At 36.0% G+C, this 25,957-nt stretch overlaps 1 long non-coding RNA gene across 1 annotated transcript in view; it reads left to right on the top strand.

The window, feature by feature from the left end:
* The window catches only part of LOC108737358, a 286,916-nt gene that overhangs the window by 32,989 nt on the left and 227,970 nt on the right, over positions 1-25,957 (top strand). The window contains exon 2 of the long non-coding RNA XR_003232536.1: positions 17,206-17,269. This is a non-coding gene — a long non-coding RNA (uncharacterized LOC108737358). The remainder of the gene's footprint in view (positions 1-17,205; positions 17,270-25,957) is intronic.

Below are 25,957 nucleotides of genomic sequence, written 5' to 3'. Positions count from 1 at the left end.
CTCAAGGAATCCCAAATTAGCATTTTAACACAACAGCACTGACTAAGACCTGCTAAACATAGAAACAGGCTCTTTCCTTTTTTTTTACATATTGCACCGTAAGTTGCTCTTTTATGTTTACTTAATCTCCAGCGTAGATTCTTTCGATTCCTTTAATTCTGATTAAAACAAACGCTTACCAGTGTAAACACATTATTTTGATACAAACAAACTTAAATTAAAAGTAGCAAAACGAGTAAGCTAAAGATATATATAAATCAAACCTCGTTATGAGATTAAGACAATCGAGGACTCTTCCGTTGTGGTCGAACTCCTGTGCTGACGAATCTTTTGGATCTGAGGCCTCTTGTCGTTATTCCCGACTAGAAATTGTAATTACGGACCTGATAGGGACAACTTTTATCCTACTAAAGTCCTAACAATGTCCGCCTTATGTGAATATGATTAGGACGGTTATGCTTTTCTGTATAAAGGACATTTCAAGGAAATAAACATTAGAACCTGTTGGGGAGCTTGGCTCGCTTGACGCAAATTTTTTAGTTGTTTCTGTCGGTGTACTGCTGTACTACATAGTTCATACAAAACATAAACCTCGAAGGACCAGTGTACGTATGTCGATTAAAAAGATTTGTACTGTATAGAACGTTTAATAATCCTACATGCAAACTAATGAACTAAAACTAATACTAATTGCTTAAAAAGATACTTGTTACTTGTCTGAATTGATCTTCTGTTTTTATTATCTAAAAGTGTTTTTATATCTTAAAACTAAACATAGCTCGGCCACTACCCCCAAATTTCCCCCGGTCAACACTTACCCAAACAGTCCGTATTCAGGTATATATATAAAAACCTAATAGAGTCCTAACAGAACCTAAAAAGGAAATCAAAAGAAAAACTGGATAATAAATCAGGGTAGAACCCTATTAAAACCCGATTGCAAAATTCATTATAAAAAAATACACGATGTCTAAATTTATTAATAAGATTTTTCTTGGCATACAAACATTATATTACTCATAGATAGTAAAATTAATACAATTAGTATAACTGCCAAAGGTATAAATGGTTACGAGGTTACCAGTTGCACTTGGATAATCTACGTAAATTCACATTATAACTTATTGGGTTTATTCGCTTCAATCCAGATCAGAATTCAGGAATTTATACCTTATAAGCTCCAAGATCCACCTTTAGAAAACCAAATTCAATTAACATTTTATATAAGCTGTGGATATTGTGAGTTGGACCTAAACAGCTTATCCTAATGTAGGACTCCCATATGCATTCCACACTAGCACCTTATATAAGAAATTCCTAAAAATGAACAACCTTGACAGGTCTACACAGTATATTCGGTTAACCTGCTTCCAATTTCTAGTGTGGTTGCAATGGATGTTTTATTAATGAAGGCCTACTGTCGGTGTATCGGCCCTCTTGATTTTGTACTAATAATTTTTTTTGAGTAATTGTGACTGCAGTTACTGTTGACCCAGCAACAAATTAAGGACGAATGACGCTCCCCGTTTCTGTGCCAGATCGTGCCTCAGCGTTATCAGTGCGGACAGGCGCACATGTATGATGCATCGATTTGTACCCCAATAGTCACTAAGCATAAGGTTAAAAACCTTTTTCTCGAGTGTACAATAAGCCCCCACCCCCCGAACATTTAATATCTACATTTCATAAATAAAGTGCTACATTTATCAATCACTTTCTAACTCGCTCATCAAAAATTTGACCACTTCCAAATGATTTATTTAGAAACTTCAAAGTTGACATCAAAGTAGGATCATATTAGGCGCATACAAAGGAGCCAATAGGAAAACTACAAATTATCAATTTTGACAAAATTGTATGTGCGGTTATTAGTATTGTAATGTAAGACTGATAACGACAAAAACTATTTATTTACACTAATTATTAAAGAACTTAGAAACACTATTAAATTATTACTAAACTTAGGTTAAGAATTATTCTATTTATTTACACTACTGTTGATATATCACTATTCACTNCAAAAACTATTTATTTACACTAATTATTAAAGAACTTAGAAACACTATTAAATTATTACTAAACTTAGGTTAAGAATTATTCTATTTATTTACACTACTGTTGATATATCACTATTCACTGGGCTATTTATTTCACTTCTGTCACTGTCAATTTATTTTTCGATTCACTTCTGCAACGGTCAGTTTATTTCTTCTCTTCTAGGCGATCGTCCCTTCCTTTAAATACTGTTTTGGTTACTTTCTTGAACCTTCTGGAAACATCCGGATAGTTTATTTTTTCTTTGAACTGTCTAACTGCTTTGTCAAAACGCAGGTACGACACACACATTTACAAATACGGCGCACATAAAGAAAGGCGCCCGCGGCTAGTCGGCAAATCGATAATCCGTTCACGCACACAAACACACTCGTGATCGCTACAGTATCAAGTAAGCACGAAGTCAATTTAATTTAATACACTGTCCAGATTTCAACTCTGTTATCAGTAAAGATGGCAACCACTACAGTCGTTTATACCGAACTTTTTTGTTTGGATTATATAGTATATCCATATTATTAGTTGCTTTTTCATTTATTAACTAAGAAACAACTAGTAATGGTGCATTTCTTATAATACCATTAAATACGTACATAAACAATACATACCCAAATATTTCGTGCTTTCCGAAAGCCATTAAAAGTAAATTTATGACGTATTAGAAAAGTTTGAATAATTTAGTAAATCTATATAAGCAAATATGTAAGTAATTATATGAGAATGTAGGAATATTTTCATTATTTTATGATTATTGTTTGGAAATTCTTCAAACAAATTTAAGGAGTAGATTCGTATGCAAATTTTTATACACCATACTTGTGAAATGCTCCTCTGCAGGAACCAAACTTTTTCGCTCAAATACACGTCTTTTTCTAACGCAAGTTCTAATCATGTCATGTGACTATCGCCCTAAACCTTTTATTAATAAACGCAAAACGCCGAACCGTTTAATTTGATGTATGATGCTTGTACCTGCACTTCGCAAGCACTTTTTCCGAATTGCTACAATTTTTTAGTGCATAAGTAGATTGTAGTTGTATCAAAGCTTTAATTGCAAGAAATATTACACCTTATGATTAGGTGTGGGGTGAGTAGGAAAAAATACAAACAAAAAAATGTGTACAATTCTAATATGTTCTGTGAATGTTTTTCGTTACCTGGATGCATGTGCTAATAACCTTGGAGTTTCTTTTAACATATTCATCATGTTTAATGACCTACAAAAGTTACGGAACTTACATCTTACATTCTCATGGAACGACGTTTGCTGAAAATCTTCAGATGCTTTAATGTAATACCCGGAAAGCCCTTAATATCCCAACATATAGCTGATTTCACAATATCAAGGTCAATAAAAATTAGAGCAGAGAAACTAGAGAGAATTCGGTGGTATAAGCTGGAACGCGGAGAGGGTAAAAGTCTTTGTCCATATCTGGTAAAATTGATACAAGAAACTGCGGCTATCAAATACGTCAATGGCATGCATGTGAGTCCAATTCTACAGTTTTAGCACTGAATGGATCTCCGTGCACCTAGAAGTTTCAGAAGTAGCACAGGAAAAGATTCAAAGAAAACCCACTCCAAGATCTGACAACAAATAAACAGTAATTAAGAAAAAATGCACACCGAGACAAAAAAGGATGTTAAACAAGCTGTGACACGAGCTGAACCTGTAAATAGAGATCTATACTGAGGTGGAGAACGTAACTAATGAGAAATAGATCAAGATCAAAACAGGGTGACGGCTAGAATGCAAGAGATGATAAAGACATCAAAGATTCTTAGAGACCACTGGCAAGGCAACAGGACCTGATAATATTTCAACTGAACTGTGGAAAAACCTGGAGACGCTGACGTGCATTCCCTACAGATGTTATTCAATTATATTTCTCACGACGGTGACGCTATACATCACGCACGGAAGGAGACCTTTTTATTACAATTATTTAAAAACAAGAGCGACATCACATAAAATTTGTGCGATTTGTCTTAGGGAAGTTGACTGAAGCTCTCCATAGTATCAGACTTCCAGTACTATGAGGAAAGAGCTGCACCTTGAGAAAGTATTTGATTGTATCTTGAGACTACCGATTTGGCAAACCCTGTAATCTCAACTGATTCCCAAATGTTATGCAACACCAGCAAAGATACGATACCTTGCAGGAATTAGCGAGGAGTTTCAGGTAAAGTTTTAATTTATCAATATCAAGTGTCTGCACTAAATCTCCTACTTTGCAACCTCGTGATGAACTATCTAACGGCTGAAGTTCAACAACCTTGTCCCTGAAACATTCTGTACGCCAACAATGTCGTCCTTGTTGAGGAAGATCCGTTTACCGTGCAAGCAATCTTGAAAAAGTGAAGAGAGAAAACCTCGTAAAAATCGTAAGATTAGCAAAAACACTGTAATTTCTTTTCTATAAAAACGCTTGCTTGGTGTTCTGCAAAGCTACAATCACCCTACCTCCCCCATGAGCCCCATATTGCATAGTTACAATTAAGTACCAAAATTAATTTTTATTAAATACTAGCCGAAGAGCACCTCATTTGCTAGGTACCTATAACATTCAACCCCCATGTCTCTAGTCTATGAATTTATGTCACTTCACCAACAGCTGACCATGTCTCACCCGTTTCAATAATTTGGTCGATCTTTCAGGAACCATTTTAGAATTCTTTAAACGTATGGGAATGAAACTGATAGACATGGACACTCTGATCACCCATATCCCACACACCCCTACGCACATATTCAAACTTACGAATATAAGGTTTTTTCTCTTTTTTTATTGATGTATAGATATCTACTGACGTAAAAGATTTTTCATTTTGTGTTATATAGATAATTTTTCTTTTTCGAGTTGATAAATTTCAACATACCTAATAATCCATCACATTTTTGAATTTTATCATCAAGGTCTCCTTATTGGATTGCTTGTTAAAAGAACCCTGCAGCATTTGCAGAAAATATTGTTGCATTGAGATATGAAGGGGTATTAGAAAGAATAGGAGAACAGAGGAAGTCAATAAAAAACAGGCGAGATAGGTTGGTAGAACATCTTCTCAGACATGAAGGTCTAGTCAGAGACATATTAGAGGTAGAAACAAGAGTTAGGAGGGGTAGAGGTAGACCTAGATTAGATTACTGTTCGAAATTTGTTAGGGATGTGGGTTGTTCTAGTTTTAGGGAAATGCGATGTTTAGGTCAGGATAGGAAGGAGTGGATATGCTTGTCCAACCAGTCTTGGGACTGATGACCTTATAATGATGATGATGATGATGAGACACTGTAAATTTTACAGTGCGACAATTTATTCCATAGAATATTTTATAATTCAATGAATTTTACGATGAAATATATTCCGCCATGTAGTAATTAAATTGTATTTTTGTAGTATGCTTAACAGTACACTGTACAGATAGTACATATGTACGTACATACTCGAGCATATCTGTCGATACAACTTCCTCATCTTATTTTAAGTGTTAGTATAAATAGCATATTTTTTTCCGGCCACAAGGCTTCATATCTACCGTTACATCCGTTCTAACAACATCGTGTAGCATATCATATTTACTTACATTCCTTCGAAAGTTGTTACGCGTGTATCTAACTGGCTGTCAATAATGTCATGTATTTAAGATTGATAAGTTGCGTTTCCGATCACAAGAAAAACTGTTATTTTTGAATGCTTTTATACACTCTTCTACCTGCTTCACACACATTCTAATATTATATGTATAAATTAACACCGCACATAGTTCAATTAAACTGAAATTGTTTTTAATATCTAATTGTGTCTTGTTATGATCGTCTAATTTAACATAAGGGTATTTTGTAATAAAGATAGTAGCGAATCATAGATATCAGATCAGGGGTGGCTTGATTTATGAAGCGGGTGAGGCAGTTCTTCACCAATAAATTTGGGAAGTTGCACGTTTTAATTAATAATACTGTTTCATCGTTATGACTTTAATCACATTGTTTTGTCACTACTTCCGTTGATGATCATCATACTCCAATAAAACCGGACTATGGCTTTCTATTTTAATACTGTACGTTTTTCATATCCAATCAGCTCTGTTTCATTTCTCCTTTATCAGCTAAATGTATAGGGGCTGGCTTCTATACATATAACATTAATTTTGGTTAGGTAATGGTTTGGTTAGGTTGCGTGTATTCTTTTGTTAAATTTCGATGTTTCACCTTACCACTTTCATCTTCACACTCTGCCCCCACAAAATAATAGTTTTATGAGGTTTTTCAAGATCATTTTTGCCTATAACAAAAGAAAAGATGTTTCAACAAAACTGTTTATTCCTCGACAATTGCTTAGACCTCTAAAAGGTCATTTTCAAGACTACAATAGTAACTAAGGCTAAGATGTTAAACATGAGTTTTTATACATAAATAGATTATAAAGTGGAGGTAAAACAGAAACAATTAGAGTTGTGTGATTATTAATGGAGTGTTGTATATATTTATTTAGTTTTGATTATTAACTAAATTTTTACAATTTAGGATGGCATTTAGTATTTCCAGATTTTCTAGTAACGTGAGTTTTTTATCTTTTGATTGATTGAAACATTTTAATATACACGCCATCGAAATAAATAAAAATAGCCTTAAATCAATATTGGTTAACAACAAACTAGAAAGAGACAAACAAAAAAGAAGTGGGATCTACCAAATAAATTGTGAACATTGTAATGCTATTTACATAGGCCAGACTGGTCGTTCTATTAAAACACGCTCAAAAGAACATTTAGATGGTGTAAAAAACAAAAAATACACAATAGGCCTAGCAGAACATTGTACCACAAATAACCATAACATAGATACTAATAACGTAATAATACTACATAAGTACTCAATCAAAAGGTAAAAAACTCACGCTACTAGAAAATCTGAAATACAAAATGCCATCCTAAATTGTAAAAATTAATTAATTAATAATCACACAACTCTAATTGTTTCTGTTTTACCCCCACTTTATAATCTGTTTATGTATAAAAGCTCATGTTCAACATATTAGCCTTATACCGAGCGGCATGGCCTAGAGGTCTAGACCATTGCTTAGCATTCGGGAGGACGCCGGTTCGATTCCGGGTCTGTCCGTCTGCCTTGGTCCAAGTTTTTCTGTGGTTTCCTTGGATCACTTAGGCAAATGCTGAGGCAGTAATATTCCACAGATAATCTTTCATTCTCTTCTGTCTTCATGTCGTCCGTCTCAACATTCTCACCTGAACCACCACCCACCCATTCCCACGATTCCTGAAAGCAGGCTGAAGAGGGCCTTCCGCCCTACCTTCCGGCATAGCCCGAAGGGACTGCCCGCCCACCAGCATTACTGGCTGGTGGGAATTAAACACCCAAAAGTTTTTTTTTTATCTTAGCCTTAGTTACTATTGTACTCTTGAAAATGACTTTTAGAGGTCGAAACAATTGTCGAGTTTTGTTGAAACATCTTTTCCTTTCTTTTCCTTTATTATTGAAAATGTCTCATCGAGAATACACCTTTGAAAGATTAAATGTCATTCTTGCCTTTTCCACCCACTTTTCGCTTTCTTAGATAGTACATGAGCGTCCCACATCTATATCTCTTGTTGTACGCGAGGATGCCGTATTCATAATAATTTAATAATCGCCACAAGGTTTTACACATAAGTATACATATATATACACTATGTCTGATCAGTACTTCGAAAAAATTAAGGGAGAAGAAAGAATATAAAAAAATAGAATGACAAAGCTCGCACTACTCAATGATGTACTTAAACATGATGGTAGTGACAATAGCCGTGCCCGGGTGTTACAAAATAATAAGAAATTCCGTTGTGGTTATGGTTCCCAAGGTAACCGATTCTTTTTTTTTATTTCTGTGACGTAATTGTATTTTATATACTTAATACATAAATTTTGTCTGCTAATAAGTAAGACAAAGACACACCTTAACGACGACAATTCCGACACGCCGTATACCTGATAACCTGCGGCTCGACAATGAAGCTAGCACCCTAGGGATTAGCCGATCGAAATAGTCATGGTTGAGTGGGTATGGGCTTATTGGTGATACGATTTATGATGATTTAGTTTTATTCAGTTTCACTTACAATACTTGAAAAAAGCGGTCTAGGCGTAATAATTTATTATTTTATAAGAAACTTCTGCAACCCCAAACATGTAAAGTTATCAATTGGTATACTAATTGTTTTAGTCATAGATTAGGAAATTAATCACCTCATACATTCAATTTTTAAAATCTCCGAGCTATGTAGAATACTGGGTCCATACAGAATATTATGATTGTGTTAGGTTAGTTGAAGTCTGTCGAACGTGGGAAATCACATTGGTAAATGACGAATGAGATGGATTTAAATGTGTTGTAAGTTAGGAAAAAAGATATAAAATCGTCGCCACCCCTGATATTGTTTGTAAGCTTCGGCAAACGGTTGAAAGGCGAGGTGGCCCACCTACTTCGACGGTTTCCCTCCCCAAATTCTCCCTTCTCCCCCCACACTCAACCCTTTTCGCAACTCAATCCTCTTCCCAATCCCAACCATTCCATTTCCTTCTGAGCAGGTTTATCTTCCCACTCGAGGAGGGGTTTTAGTCGGTAAAAATCCGACACAACCCCCCGTCAGGAAGTGTCTTTTGAAGATTTCCCCTCCTCGAGAATAGTATAAACAAAAAAAACATGGAAAGGCAGTCTTCGACATTCCACCTACCCTAGCAAGGAAGAGTGGGACTAACCCTTGGAAGTTATACATTGTTGCTCTCTACCTTTTGCTTGATTGGATATGGTCATAGTATACTGGCCTTCGAGATAGCGTACTTTCCTTGTTTGATTGGATTGGTGCCGCCTGCCCAGAGTACCGAGGTTTTTCGTGCTGCATACACTGGTGAAGTCCCCCATCGTTATACCTGGTGTAACTGATTTTTCCCTAACCGTGATTCCTGTGGTGCCGTCCACACCGTCGTCTTCGTAGACCCCAGAACCTTCAAGGCTCCATCGCCCACTGTCTTGTTGATGGTCCACCGGTGCTTCTGGTTACCGTGAGCGAAGCGCGGCGTCCAACCCTACAGCCCGCTTCTGTTCGTACAACGTACAGTCGTAGTCTCGCATCTTTACGTTTAAAGACGAGCCCCCAGTCCCCAGTTAACATCATGATGTTGACAAACCCAGCTGTTCCAGAAGTAAATGCCACTCTGAGCGACGGTAAAAGCCACTGGCACACAATTTCGCTTATTTTGGTAACTTGATACATTACTCATTATTCGAATTCCGAACTAATTTTCTCCCTCGAGACGAATTTGTATAGCTACCAACGCATTCACATTTACTTTAATGATTTCTTTGATTTTCTTTGATAGTACTAGATAATGTACCTATGTATACATGATACATTGTGACTATATATAAAATATATATTGGACCAATCGGGAAAACAAATATTGATTGGCTGTATTTTTAAAATAAATATTGCACACTTATTATTTCCTAACATTGGAACAATATTTAATTTCAATATTGAGTTAATATTAAAAATCTACATTGGGCCAATAAAAAAAATCTGACGTTTCCATCATTGAACCAATATGTAAGTATAATATTTTACCAATATTATTGTGCTACTGGGGACGTCTTTTGGTATATTTAATTAATTTTATTATCTTAGTCTTAGGGTTGTTTATGGTATAATGTTTTATCTAAACTCTGGTAAATATTTCTTATTGACCACTGTACTATGCAGCAGTAACTTACACAATCGAATAGTAGCTACGTGCATGCTACTACTAAATGTCACACGTTTTATTGGCCTGTCTGTGTACCAGCTGTTGCGAAGGTCACGAGTAGGTATGAGTGTTTCGTCACTACTTTCAATCACTGACAGCTCGTTTACTTTTTACACCCCCTACGTTCGAAATGCACTCTACACTGCCTCCAGATGTTTAAATATTCCGGATCACCGATTGGACTTAGTCTGCATAGATGCAGTTTTTATTACGCTTTTCTACATAGAAATTGGGGCAACTTATTTTCCACGCATTAAATAGAAATGTTCACATTCTTCCATGCTGATTTTAATATTGGTGTTATCTATACAGTATTTTGGGCCAGACCTGAAGAAAAATAACAGAAAAACTATTTATATTGCAAATAAACAATACACAACAACAAAAACAACATACATTCGGAAACAAGTTGTACGTGTTTGCATTTATCCACGAACAACGAGAAAGTTTGTGCCTGTTACTGCCGGGTATTGCCTCTCTTGCCTGTACCACCCACCAATTAATCCCGAAATGAGTTTTTGGGGTATCCGTTCTACAACGGCGTTTCGCAGAGCCCATAGTGTTTCTGGAACAGGATATTCATGGCGAATGCATTTTTTTATAACGCCACCCACATGTTCTATTAGATTCAGGTCCGGACTGCCACAAAAATCGTATACCGGCCTATCCAGGGTATTCCATGACGATTCCCCTACATGTGACCATACATGGTCTTGCATTAGCACGAAATCTGGACCTATAAATAGGACATGTGACACAACATGACTTTCTAAGCAATCCCTATGTTTTAGAAAATACCACAAATGGCGCGGTAAACGTCATCTCTAGTACGATGCTACATTTTAGGATTACGTATGCTCCAACAGTTGGTCTGTGTTCGGTCGGAGCTGTCTGTGATGCGCTGATGAGATCCAAAAAGATCGAAATCGCGATCCGTGTCTGGCAGTTTCGACAGAATACAGACCACTTCGAATTATTTTATTCGATTATTGTAACGTGCTTATCACGTTGAGGTTAGCTACGCCGGGATTCGTTTTCAGCAAGTAGATATCCACACAAGTGGACCTTGTTGGAGCATTCGTAATCCTAAAATGTAGCATCGTACTACACATGACGTTTACCGCGCCATTTGTGGTATTTTCTAAAACGCACTGTTAAGACAGCAAGTAAAAGTTGTTCTGTGTTCTGTCGGAGCTGTCTGCGACGCGCTGATGAGATCCAAAAAGATCGAAATCGCGATCCGCGTCTGGCAGTTTCGACAGAATACAGACCACTTCGAATTATTTTATTCGATTATGGTAACGTGCCTATCACGTTGAGGTTAGCTACGCCGGGATTCGTTTCAGCAAGTAGATATCCATATATTTAAATGGACCTTGTTGGAGCATACGTAATCCTAAAATGTAGCATCGTACTACAGATGGCGTTTACCGCGCCATTTGTGGTATTTTCTAAAACGCGCTGTTAAGACAGCAAGTAAAAGTTGTTCTGTGTTCTGTCGGAGCTGTCTGCGACGCGCTGATGAGATCCAAAAAGATCGAAATCGCGATCCGCGTCTGGCAGTTTCGACAGAATACAGACCACTTCGAATTATTTTAATCCCTAAGTTATCGGTCAGCTGTTCGTTCTAACACTACCAATTCTGTGCAAGCCTCGGCAGGTTATAATACTACCCCCGCTGAATGAAGTCTGTGGTGAAACGCAGCAATCCAGGCTCTCTATACTCGTTCATGCCCATCTGGTGATCATAAGATGACTCTTTATGACAAATGTTACAGATACATACAGTCGAACGGTATGTTGCTGAATTATAGAAATTCTCTGCATGTCTAGAGTCGATAATGTTTCAGGGTTTATTGTGTTTTCCAAGTCCTTATTCTTCTGCTAGCGGTAAATGCCCATCAGTTTTTTCTGAAAGGCTAAATTAAAGCTCATTAGCTTCACTTGTTGAATTGCATCACGCCATTACTGAGGTACACACTACACATGCTTGTTTTTGTTATCGTACAAGGAAAGTAAAACAACTAATGATTTCATGTAGGACTTTGTTACACTGAATCAATTAACATCCGAAATAAGACGCCTTGTAGTTACCTGGAACATAAACGTATTACATACAACCAAGTATTTGTTTTAATGCCCATTGTGTTTCCAATAAATTGCGCCAATATGTATCTTGAAGGGACCGTAAATAAAACGAAAACAACACGCTCTACGGGTAAATAAGCAGCTTATTAGATTTGTTGTAAGCATTAGTGCTTTTACTTTTTGGCTTAATTTCAGCTTTAATGTGATTCTCCTGTGGATGAAATTAACAAAAACAATAATTACCTACAAATAAACCTTGATACAAAGAATTTAACATTACTCATTATACATAAGTACAGTAATGTTCTACGTTATGTATGGTACTGCGTAGGTATAGGTTCGTAATGATAATTATAAAGCAAAAGCAGAATTAAGACAAAGGCATACCTATACCTCGGGATAATTAGCTTTATTAACTGATTTTTGTATACATTTTTTTTGTCTAACTCTAAAATTTCTTTCTATCTATGCAGACTTCATTTATGCCTTCGTGTTCTTTGTTTTTCTACTTCTCTGGGTACTGACATTTCTTTATCCTTTTTCTTTCCACATTCGCTCTAAACTTTTTTTGCTAATAGCATTTGTTGCTTCCTAGTCTCACAACTTTGAAATACTTATATGTATATGTTGGATAGTTTCTTTTCATTCTTCACAGTCTGCATAGTCTGTTCCGGAACCTAGTCTGATTTTTGCGTTGTTTTCCAATTCATTTCGTTTGTTTTGGCATTCCTTCAAATAATCTTGAGTCTCTGTAATTTCTGGCGCAACTATCCTGTATTCTTCCGCATATTTTAAGTTTCTTAGTAATCTTACTTGCTCCTGCCTTTCTAGATTTTTATTTATTTCTTCAAACCCTTTCTATAGGCGTATTTCACTTTCTGTTATAATAATCGAAAGAACATCCTCTTCTAAATGCATCTTTCTTGTTGTTTCTCATTTCCTTTTCGTCTTCTCAGCTACGGTCCATACCTGCTATTGCTTTTTTCTTTAAATTGCATTAATTTCCATTATTTATATCCATCCATAAAATATATCTTAAGTAGTTGAATATATTTACGGTAGGTACCAATTTGATTACAAATGGTTTAGCATCAGCGTATTTCACAAATTAGGATGTCAGACGATTTAGGTATGTAAGTACAAAAGAAACGTGTATTCTTAAAAAAAATTCAAAGGTAGCGTTTCTTGCTATTTTTATAGAATAATATTGAAAATCGCAGTGAATATTTATACCTATATTTATATCTATATTTATAGGATAAGAAAAAGTTTTTTGACTCTAATTGATGTTAATTTAATAGTAAAACATCAAAAAAAACATAATATTCTGATATTAACCTTTTTGGAAGCTTTTACACACTTAATCAATGATTTTTGCTTATTTGAGGAACAATAACAAAGTGATCTTACGAAAGTTCCTTTTTTTCATTTTGAGGTATAAAAATCCTAAAAAGCTCCCAAAAAAATAAAATCCATACCTTGATATAATAATAATAATATATTTTTTTAGTTACTCCCTGTTACGATAGCATTGTCCGGGAGCATGAGATTTACAACAGTTTTTGAACATTTTTATTAAAAACAAGTAGCTGCTGAATTACTGATTGTTAGATATACATACAAACAGATTAACGGATTGAACTGACTGATAGACCAAAACTGGAAGAGTTTCTAGTTATGGAAATCTAAATGTGAGGTATCACTACCTTTTGCATAGGAAGAATAATTGTTGATATTTTGTATACGTGATATACCTTGAAAAACCAACAACTGTGAGACATAACCCTATGAAACTACTACTTTTTCAATAAAAAATATATCAGATCATCATCATCATAAGATTGTTAGTCCTAAGACTGGTTGAACACTAACTTCAGCATAGGAGATAATTTTCGCATTTCTCTGAAGCAAGAACATCCCAGATCCTTAACCATTTGTGAACAGTAATCTAATCTATGTCTACCTCTACCCCTCTTAACTTCCTGTTTCCAATGTGTCTCCAACCAGTCCTTCATCCTACCGGTTTATCTCGCCTATTTCTTGTTGACTTGCATAGCGCCCTCTGCTCTTCCACTATTTCAGTCACCTCCTTATTTCTAACCTTCTCTATCCACGGTATCCTTATCATTCGTACCCGTACAGAGCCGTGCTCCAAACATATACCATTAACAATCTTTTTAGAATTTTAAAATTAACTGTTCACGAGCATAGAGATAACTTCTTTATCCTGAGTTACCTAACATTGCACATACCATAAATCAGCCACTAATTTTTATCTCCTATCCTACTTTTTGATTGAATGAAGAGGTAATAGAAATAATAGAAAAACAAAAGACTCTACGGAAAAAAATAGCCGAGATAGGTTGGTTGGACACTTTCATAGGCGTGAAGAGCTAAAGACAATATTAGAAGCAGAATTAAAAGGAGTAGAGGTAGACTTATTGTTAGATTAGATTACTGTTCACAAATAGTTAAAGATGTGGGATGTTCTAGTTTTAGGGAGATGCGAAGCTTAGCTCAGGAAAGAGTAGAGGTGCATGTCCAACCAGTCTTAGGACTGACGACCGTATATGATGATGATAATTATCCTACTTTTTCTTCCCTTCATACCAGTATTTTTGCTTTACTCTTAGTTATTTTCATACAAGACTGTTTTGTCAATACCGCTTCCATTTCATCTAACTCCTCCTTGTTAGATGTTATTACTGTTACATATATCATCTGCAAATCTAGGCATACTAATCTTTTGCCCCTATGTATTTATCACACGTCTAATTTAGAATTAGGAAGCTGCATAATGTATGTACATAAATACATTTCTTTCTTCTTAATTGTCCTTTGCCTTTCAAACAATTCCTCATCATAAATGGCAGATGATGTCATACTTGCGTCCATTAAACAAGGCAAATAAAAACTTTATGTTAATATTTGTTATGCGTTCGAAGCGCCGATAGTTGCCATCTCTACTAGTCGGTAGGAATGAAACAGACGGGCATCGTAAATTAAGTATTGTAGTTGGATTACTGATCGCGATAACCTTAGAACCTATAGGATATCCGGAACTGATAGCCTTTGTAATGTCGCATACATATACAAGCGTCGTGTGTTTACATACATAATGTGCTTTTATATTGACTATTCATCATCGTTTAAATTAGAATTGAATCTTTACATTTTATGACCTTTTTCACTAATCGTAAGGCATGCCGTTACTGATATATGTATATAGGTGTACGTGATAATTACGTCTTTCTTATACGTTCTTTTACAAATAGTACCACACTTTCTGACAAATTTGGTTTTTTGATCATCGATTAGAGTACGATACGCTACTTCGATTCGTTGAGATTTTAGCAGTGTTTGATTTGCTATGTCGCCGAAGACTCTTTTGGTTACACACATCGATGTTAAAACTGCTTTTCTATTTACACTATTTACACGAACTGACTGGGTTTGTACTATACACAGATAAACACAAAGTGACTTGTTCTAAATTAAATTGAAAAAATACTTGAACATGAAGACAGAAGAGAATGAAATATTATCTGTTGAAAATTACTGCCCCGGCATTTGACTAAGTGATCCAAGGAAACCACAGAAGAACTTGGACCAAGGCAGACAGACCCGGAATCAAACCGGCGCCCTCCCGAATGCTAAGCAATGGACCAAACCTCTAGGCCATACCGCAAGGTCTCGTGAATTTTTCTTTTTTTTAGTTTTTTATCGAGGAGGGGAAATACTCAAAAGACACTCCCTGAATGGGGGTAGTGTTGGATTCCCCGAAGCGCCTACCGATTAAAACCCCACCTCGAGTAGGGAGATTAACCCGGAAGTTATACATCCCAGGTAAGGTTCTTTGGGAAAAGGTTAGGGTCGGGAAGGAGAATAGGTGTAGGAAGGAGGCATTGATCGATGGCCCACCTCGGATGAGTTGGGTGGGCCCTTGTACTAGAAAAGCGAAAGGGAAGCAGCTCAGAGTAGAAGGTGGTAGGGCCTTCGGAAACGGCCATTTGATTTGGAGGTGAAAACGGAAAGTGTCGGGATGACCTATTTGGGTGACCTGACACTGAGGCCCGGAGATTAGCCGCGAACCTAACTGCAGCTTCGGGGAGTGAAGGTAGACCAGTTTCTTTCAGAATTTGTATGTTTCTGATGAACCAGGGATAGTTGAGTGCAGAAGAGAGAAAAGAGGAAGAATCTGTAGGCGGCGGGAATCGACACAGCCCAAGATGGGGAAAGATTTATTTTAGATGGGGGGGGAGTAAAGGAAAATGATTCTGAGGGGGCCGAAAGTTAGCGAGACTTCAATGCCAATGAATTAATGGCCAAAGAGATGGGCCTGTGTTTTAAAGAGTTCCTGACCAGGATGGCTACGCCACCGCCTCGGGAGTTTTCACGGCCCCTGCTATAGGATGTGAAGGTTGGGACAAAATTTTTGACGTTTGACGCGATAAGTGAGTTTCGGTGATGCAGGCAAAACCGATTGACTGTTCCTCGAGGAAGTGTTCTAGTTCAGTCAATTTACCTTTAATGCTTTGAGCATTCCAGGTAATTACGCGAAGATTGTTTGGGTGGGCGTTTTTATCCATGGGTAGGTGTTTGGAGAGCGGCAACTGTGCTGGCTATTATCGTTTGCACGAATACCTGGATTTTCTGTTCCAAAGTTGGTGAAGCAACTTAATTTCATGAAGAGTTGTGTTGTCATGGATCTTCTGAGTTTCTTCCCCCTTAAGAACTCAAGTCAGGAATTTTAGCCTTTTGTGAATTATATCCCATTCTCTCCCGCTAAGTTTTTTTTCTTATTACTATTTTTACCGGGCATATCAACGAATACAACTAGATATTTGTATTGACAAAAATTTGACACATCCGATGGACACTTTCTCCCTCACTTATACATTTCTGACCACGGGGTGTCGCTACTAGAGATGCTTACTTATTGTTAGTTTAGTGTCGACAAGGTCTTCATATGGGAAGACATTTGATAGTTTTTAAAGAATGCTTGATAAATTAATGTGGTCTTGAATTTTAAATTTACTTGATAAGATTTTGTAATGCGGTGTAGATTGATATCTATTTATCTACATCAGATAATTATATGCATTTAATTTGTTTGTTTAGGTGCGTCTTTTTGTGTATTTATTGTTATCAAATATTTCTACAAATTCAATTTCCATGCAGTATTGGGCTTTATTATACTAACCTTACTTATTAGAGTTGGTTGACGTCATAAACAAATAAAATACAGTACCTATCATTTGCAGATACAAGCTTTTCCTGATGAGATATAAATTGGAGGGGTTTTGTTTATAGTCCTTATCATCGAATGTAAGTACATATTTATTATTGACATGTTATTTTGAAAAATTAAATAATTCTCCGGACAAAACGGACGCGTCCGGTGTCGATAGGTTATCTTAACTTTGTGGCTTCTTCAACTTATTAATTTGTCGAAAGATATGTTTAAAGTCCGCTGTTTGCAAACGTATCATTATTTGTTATACTCGGATGACGGCGCTAAATTTTTACATAACTATATAATAATAAATAATAACCATATATTGATAGTGATAACAGAAATGTTTTATATTTATATAACAAATAACGTATTCAAGAAATAATAAATTAATTTAAATGACGAATACAAAAGTCACAATGTGCCTAATGGCTTCGTTTTGGCGGGTATAGTTGGGACGATGAAAATTGACAAAATCTGCAATAAATTATCTCTGAGAATAGATGTACTTTTTTTCTCGTTTCCGCTTGGGTGTGTAATCATTTGCTGCGTTTTGAGCACGCCCTTGTTAAGTTAGCTAATGCTTCATGAATAGTACAGACAGTGAAGAGATATCGAATAATAATAACCCTGCTTTCACACAGACGGTTTTTTGCCGTGGCCGTGCACGGCAACCGTGCCGTGTATAATAGTAACACATTGGTTTATATGCAAGCTTTCATACAGCACGGTTTGCTGCCGTAACCGTACACGGCTGCCGTCGCAGCACGGCATGGGGACTGCAACGGCACGGCGCCGTAGCCGTGCACGGCAACAGTGAGACAAGCAAGTGTACAGAAGTATTCACACGTGCCGTCTGTTCACACGGCAAAAATTGTTTTCAGGATCGTTTTTCTCTCTGAATTGTGCAGTTAACAGAAGAAATTATACAGTGTGGCGGATAATAACACCGCTATATTTAATTTAAAACATATATTTGACTAAACATTATATTACACCCTTTTGTAAATATTTCTACTCGAATTCTTTTGTATCTGTCTTTCTATTATTATTATTCTCTGTGAAAATATTTGGAACAGTGTATTCAAATTGTTTTGTATTCAATTCTATCGCTATCAATAACTTTTATTACTTGTACTTTCCAGTAATCCCTATTAATATTTCAGCTTCGCGTACTAACTGCAAAATCTTCTTGTTTTTTGTGTTTTTCTGCGATTAGTAACAACATGCGTTTTTTTCTTTCGTCCATTTTGGTCACGTATCAAACCAAAACTAAACGCGAAGTGAAAAACCGTGTGCAGTGTGAACGCAAAGCAAAATGAAATTACGGCACGGCACGGCACGGTTGCCGTTAGAAAACCGTCTGTGTGAAAACAGGGTAAGCGATGCAGCGTTTAGAGGTACCCAAAAGATCAGGTCGACTTAGTTGGAATTATATCTTTAAACAAGCGTCTTCGCTTTCCTAAATTCCTGAGAATGTTGATGCTGACAATATGTTTAGGTTCTGCTTGTCTGCCTCTTTTTCCGTTACGCATTAATTGATGTAATGTTTTTCCTTTTTCTTTATAAGTGTCCGCTGCAATTGCTACCTGACATCTCTTTTCTATGTTTACGATATTCTCTAAAACCTTTGTCGTTAGTAAAAGTAGGCGTTCTGTCAACAACCGCTCTAGTCTAGTTAGTAAGTTAAAAGAAGAAAGTAAATGCGACAGTTTGTTGCAGACTATATACTTCATTTACTTTTTCTAGCGATGTGCCCCTTCCAATGTTTTGGATGCGCGATGGCAAAATCGTAGGTAGGGAGAAAAAAGCTCATTATACTCTCGACTCTTGTTCATTAACATACTTTTTCATACACTACCTGCTCAATCATGAATAGTAGTGCGAGTTGAAAACAAGCGTCAAAGCCTTTAATATGTCTTCAAATATAAATAAACATCTCGTTGATATTTTCAGTAGTAAATGGTACCAATAACAGCACATTTGAGCAATGCAATTGTAGTGGATGTACGTATTATACGCTCCTCACCGGTTAAAAGTTTGGCCGAGAGTTGTCTCCTTCCTTTTCTGGCCTAGTGCTGTTCTTTTCTACTTTGCGCCGTTCAAACTGAAGGTCACATTGGTACAGAAAGTAAACGAAGTATACCATTTTGAAGCTATAGTGGTTTCATAGTATATTAAGTATCCCTTACTAGTAATCGATTACTGGTGAGGATTACTTGCGGTGAAAAGTATTCGTTATTCTGACAAGAGGCGTACGCTATACAATCACTCATCTGTTCTATATACGTATAATCTACAATGAAGGTATTTTCTCACTTTACAATGTGTTTCCATTTCCTCTTAAATATACTTAAAAATGTAAGGATGAGTTATAAAGACAGAAGAGCGATACTTAGTTTGTACAAAGAGCAACAGGATGTTATAGAGCTGGGGTGCAACGTAGAGAAGTAAATTTTAAAAATGGAGTCAGATAGGGATGCACACTGTTACCTGTTACCGCTATTTTTTAACCTATACATCGAAGACGCGATCAGCATCATTAAAGACAGTACAACTGTAGGGTTAGTTACACAGGGGAAAAAGATCAGTATGCTTAGATTTGCAGATCATATAGCAGTATTAGCGTCTAACAAGGAGAAATTAGAGATAGCTCTAAATAAAATGGAAGCGGCATTATCAGAGCAGTACTTCATGAAAATAAGTAAAAGTAAAACATAAATTAGAGTTAGAAGAGGTAGAGGTAGGCCTAGATTAGATTACTGTTCACAAACAGTTTAGGATGTGGGTTGTTCTAGTTTTAGGGAAATGCGAAGAGTAGCTCAGGGTAGGAAAAAATCATGATGGCGTTTAACAAATTTTTGCTTGTACCACATAGGAAGAAATGTATAATTTCTTATAAAATTCTATTATGATTAAAAAATTTTTTTTTCCCATTTTTAAAATTATAAGCGACCTCTAAAAAATATTTAATCGCGCTGAATGTTTTTCATGTGATATCCAGTAATAAAGTTACTGTCATAAGNCATTCATTCTATTTATATTAAAATTAATATAATTAAAGGATTTTATTAATTTTGTTTGATTTATGAATAACCTAATCTAAAAAATTAACATTAAATTATAAATCTTAGTCATTACAAATGAAAAAACACAAGGACATACTTTGAGTTTTATTATTTCAGCGAATTTTACGTCTCAAAGTCATTGCACAGGTATAAAAGATTAAAAGTATTTTCAGTTGATTTTGTAAACAAAATGCCTATATAAATGAAATAAATTGATTTCAGATTTATAAAAAGAAACTGTTTCTAAGAATAATGCTAATTTTTTGTGAGACTCCTGTCAAATGGGTTGGATTGTGTAGAAGTTAAGTAAAAATTAATTATATGTCTAAACGAAGAATTTTTAAACAATTAGAGCTAAAATAAAGTGCCAAACCGATTCAAATTAAATTTTTTAATGACAAAGTAACTACTAAATTTAAAACTTACTTTGCATTTAATAAAGAATGCAAATTGAACATCTGAGATTATTGTAAAGATACAAAGGGTTAATTTAAAATTCCAAAAAGGTTGTTAAAAGGGTGTTTGGACCGCGGTGCTGTACGGGTGCGAAACATGGACAGTGGGCGCGGCAGAAAAGAAAACGTTTAAAGCGTTCAAAATGTGATGTTACAGGCGAATGATGAGGATACCGTGGATAGAGAAGGTTAGAAATGAAGAGGTATTAGAAAGAATAAGAGAACAGAGGATTCTATGGAAGTAAATAAGAAGTAGACAAGATAGTAAGTAGGACACCTTCTCAGGCATGAAGGTCCTGGTCAAAGACATGTTAGAAGCAAAAAAGGGAGTTAGGAGGGGTAGAGGTAAACCAAGATTAGATTACTGTTCGCAAATAGTTAAGGATGTGGGTTGTTCTAGTTTTAGAAAAATGCACAGATTTGGTCAGGATAGGAAAGAGTGGAGGTGCGTGTCCAACCAGTCTTAGGAGTGACGACCTTCTGATGATGACAAAGGGTGTCTTTGAAAAGTGCGATTCCAGGGACGACAAAATTGATCAGTATTGATTTGGCTGCCTATTATGACCAATTCTTGACAGATTTTGATGACTGAGAAGTAGGTTATGGGAACCTAATTATAACATGCTTAATGTAAATGTATTCATTTGAATTTTGAAAGATAGAAGGAGTAATACCAAAAAATAAATATTAATTAAAGTGGCATAAGGAATGAAAACCAATCACCTACAAGACGTCAATGAGCAGTTTGACTGTTTCAACTTCACTACAATCACGCGCCTCATTTGGAACACAATCACATTTAAAGAGCAATGAATTGCAGCAATTTGTCCGCTCGTAAACGGTTCAATCTACTCCAAATACTTCGAGGCTGATCTGTTGAATCGCTTATTAATTCCTTGCTTAAAAATACTTAATTACGACAGACATCTCTCCATTTATCTTTAATACTTAAGGATTTATATAAATACGACTCATTCCCAACTGGCCTGGGAGATTCTTCTTCTGCTGGGTGGAAGTGATTCTAAATTTTCAAAGGGGTAATGAGTTGGTATGTAATTCTATTTTATCCCATTAGCGATTTAGAACAAATTCATGACAATGATTAGGTGGTGAGATGTTTGCTAAAATAACTGCATGAACTCGAGAATTAATTTTAGTAATATGGGCACTAAGTGATCTTACAGAAGGACAATATTCTACTGGAAAAAATTCCAAAGCTAAACAATTTTATATGTGATCGTAAATAGGCAAAAAATGCATGCAATGATTTTATGCAATAATCAATGTACATAGGGAATCAAGTATCTAAATCGCATTCCACTAATATGAGAAATTGAGATCTATTTTTGCGGAGCAATAATTGGAAATGAAAAATAAAGTAAGAAAAATTGATTGATTAAACTGAAACCTACCCACAAATTAATAAATGGTCGCCACCTGCATAAATTAATTTTAAAAAGGTGATGATTAAACTGAAGCGGTTCATTAGTCGTGTAAAATTCGATGCATGTAACAATTACGTATATCATTATTTTTTGCTGCTTTTTATTATTGTGTGTTTCGGGAAGCCCCCGTCCTTGATTTTAATAATAAAAATCTTGGGTATTTTTTATATGCAGTGGCCTTCGCAGTATTCACCTTGTATGATATTTCCTTAATTCTCAGAATTTTGGAGAAATATTTTCATTAAATATAACCTTAGGTACCTATCTATACAATCAATAATTGCTTTGGGACTTTTGATGCTAATATTCCCAAATACTTGTTTTCATATTTATTGTTGCTTATAAACAACCTTAATGTCACACTTAAAAAAAAATTAAATATCGTGGTTTTACCTGGATATTACTTTGAATTCAACAATTGTTCAACCTTGGAATGTGCAGCACACAGTAGTCAGAAACATTTTAAAATTAAGAGATACCACTACACCAACCAGTCTTAGGACTGACGACCTTATGATGATGACCACTACATCACTTTCTTGAAATGTCTTAAACATATACACATATTTATCATCATTAGCATAGGGTTGAGAGGCACCTTCACTTTTTTCTATCTCGCGTTTATCTTCACTTATCCCTAAAACTAAAACAGCTTATATCTATCTTACTGTTTGCGAATACCAATTTAATCTCCCACTTCTGTTTCTAATAACCAACTCTAACTAACATTTTATAAGTTAGAAGGTGCCCTACCATCTTATCTCTGCTTTTTTTGTTAATCTCATCAATAGCGTCCGGTTTTGCCCTAATTTTTCTAATTCCTCCTCATATATAATCTTTTCTATCCACAATACTTTCATCATCCGCATATAACACCCCATCTCAAATGCTACTTAAATTTCCTTTTGCGCCGCGTCCACTTTTCCCTTTTCGTACATGCACAGTGATATTTGCTATTTTATAATGTTTGATAAGGCCGTAAAAAGGTATATTTGCGTGAGAAGTACATAACATAATTAATAAAAAGCGTTTAATTTTTAGTCAATAATTTACTGCAACTGTCGGATGTGGATCACGATTTCGAACTTATTGGTTCTTATCGGCCCCCATGGTTTTCGGCAGTTTTCCATAATTACTAGAATCTACGAATATCCTGAATGTTAATTAATAACGTAGGTTTATAGCGAATTACAATAATAACTAAGTAGATACATTGATGGAGAATGTAAACGGTACCGATTGTCGAACAAACTAATAATACTGGATGTAACAGAAATAAGTGCCGAGCTTGCAGAAGGTGATAGAGTACTATAAGACATGAAAATCAAGTAAATGCTTGTATATCCGAAACTTCACCGTTTTCGAGAAAAATGCAGTTGAAAGTACAGGTAAATTCGATTCCGGTCCTGTATATCAATACGACAACACAACATCGCTTTCGATCAGCTGGGATTTAGCAGCATCGATGTTGTATTTCTTTTGTACTTTCTTTTTTTGCTCATAGTTTGTTTGTTATTTGTCAGATTAGATTAAGTGTGATTCACGATGTTACGGTCAGGCAGTAAAAGTTGTCCATTTAACATTGTCAATCGCTCATGTGTTCCTTATTGTTATTACAATAACGTTTAATACGACAGAACTTTGTAATGTAATCCTGGTGTACAGAGAATTTGAACACAACATAATTGCAACAATTGAGTTGTACACCTATCAACATCCTCAGCGAAGACTTCCACATCCGCGAACCGTGCGGTACGGAGATTGCGAGAAACCGGCAGTGTACACCCTACATTTGAGGGTCGTAAGCGTCAACATTCGAAACATGTCGCCGCTGTAAAAGACGAAATTCTGGATAAGAAATTCTGTCATAAGAGACAACTCCCAAAGTAGTACACGAGAAATAGCAGCGAACGTTAACTCTTCTCATATGACAGTATGACGAATTTTAAAAGAGTTGCTGCATCCTTATCATTTACAGTGAAACTTACTGAAAAGTGATTTTTAACCGCGAGTTAATTTTTATCAGTAGTTTCGACAGACAAGTACTGTAAAGTGTCATTTTTTTCCATATGGTGTTGTTTACAGACAAATTTGCTTCATGCGGGACGGAATTTGAAATTTTCAGAAAAATCACTGTTGGTGCGACGCAAATTCGCATGTTGTACATCCTTCGCGATTCCGGTAAATGTGTGGTATGAAATTTTTGGAGACTCATTTGACTTTCTTGGTAAGTTTCCATTAATGAACTTACAATTATTCAGATTATGCTCATTTTCCGATTAATGCTTACGTAACTTACATTGTTCTTTCTGTTGGTTTTGTACATTTACAGACTGCTGCCTGTAGTGTGTAGTGTACTTATTTATTTAGTCTAAACGTCATGAGTTGTACTAAATTGTTTACGTTTATTTTACGATTAAACGTTCGATAATTGGCAATGCTCGGTCTATTTACCTGAAGAGTTTTTATCACACTAGATTTGTCATGTTATGTTGTCAAGTCGTGTAAAGGACCGGCTTCAGTACTTAAATTACAGTAGATTTCGGGTATAACGACAACGAAGGGACCACTGTATTTTCGTCCTTATATCCGGAAGTCGTTAGAGGCAAAGGTAGAGAGATACAGACACGTATAAATCTGCCATACTTGTTCAAAAGTTTACTAAACACAGTTGCTACTCAGAATATCACTTTGTAACTGAACCATTTTAACCTACACGCTTACCTACCTACCTGGCTAACGTCTATGAACAAACGGTAAAGGTCAGTACACTTGCTGACAGGCGATTCCGGTCACAATATCTACATGGGATTACTAGGGATTTGTTACAAATGATTCATTAAAAACAGTCGCTACAGCCGAACTCTGCGTTACATCCGAAGTCACTATAGCCACATGAATTTGTACTAAAGTATGCTTTAAATTCAAGGGACTTAGGTTTGATGTCGTTATANAACCAACAGCAAGGGTTCATGACGATTATGCCCTTTAACTGTAACTTATTTTTAATACATGTCATCTAATTACCGTTTTATGGCACTAGGAAATAATATACTTTTAATGTTTGGGAAAAGTCGTATATCCACTCCACTTATACAAAAAAGTACAGGTAATCTGCGTTACATCCGAAGTCACTATAGCCACATGAATTTGTACTAAAGTATGCTTTAAATTCAAGGGACTTAGGTTTGATGTCGTTATAACAAAATGGTCGCTATAACTTTATTGTTTATTGCATCTAGTTTACACCCTCCAAATTTCGACACTTATTTCTGTTACACCCTGCATCAACAGAATGCTATTACTCTACTATACATAAAGACCATGTTACACGGCGCGTGTAGCGTGGATTGGTATTCCACGCGTCCGCCTCCGGCGTGCAAGAAAAAATCAAAGAAGCCGCCAGGACGCGCCTGTCTGCTCCAGACCGCACCGAACCTGTTACACGGAGCCTGGGTTGACAATTCACGCGCCGTGTAACAGGAGTTTAATGCTTGGACGCCAATCACAATAAAAATGAATAAATAACAACATTCGTTCATCGCTGATTATATGCTCCACCACTGAAATTAAACTTCAATGTGTAAGTCAGTGGTTTCCAACCTGTGGGGCGCGCCCCCGTAGGGGGGCGCAAGACTGTTGCAAGGGGGCATGCAGCTGTTTCCAAAATATCATTTTCGAATACGAATAGGTGTCAAAAAATGAGTCAGCAAAATAGGTATACGTAATCCACAATCCTCGCCGCGAATTTTTCGGGTGCAAATGCTAAAACATCCAACAACATTTGTTTTTATTACATTTAAAATTATTAT

The sequence above is a fragment of the Agrilus planipennis genome, unplaced genomic scaffold, assembly GCF_000699045.2.
Source record: "Agrilus planipennis isolate EAB-ADULT unplaced genomic scaffold, Apla_2.0 scaffold57, whole genome shotgun sequence".
Lineage (NCBI taxonomy): Eukaryota > Metazoa > Arthropoda > Insecta > Coleoptera > Buprestidae > Agrilus > Agrilus planipennis.
The sequence above is the reverse complement of the archived record's forward strand: the minus strand, read 5'-3'. Positions and strand labels throughout refer to the sequence as shown.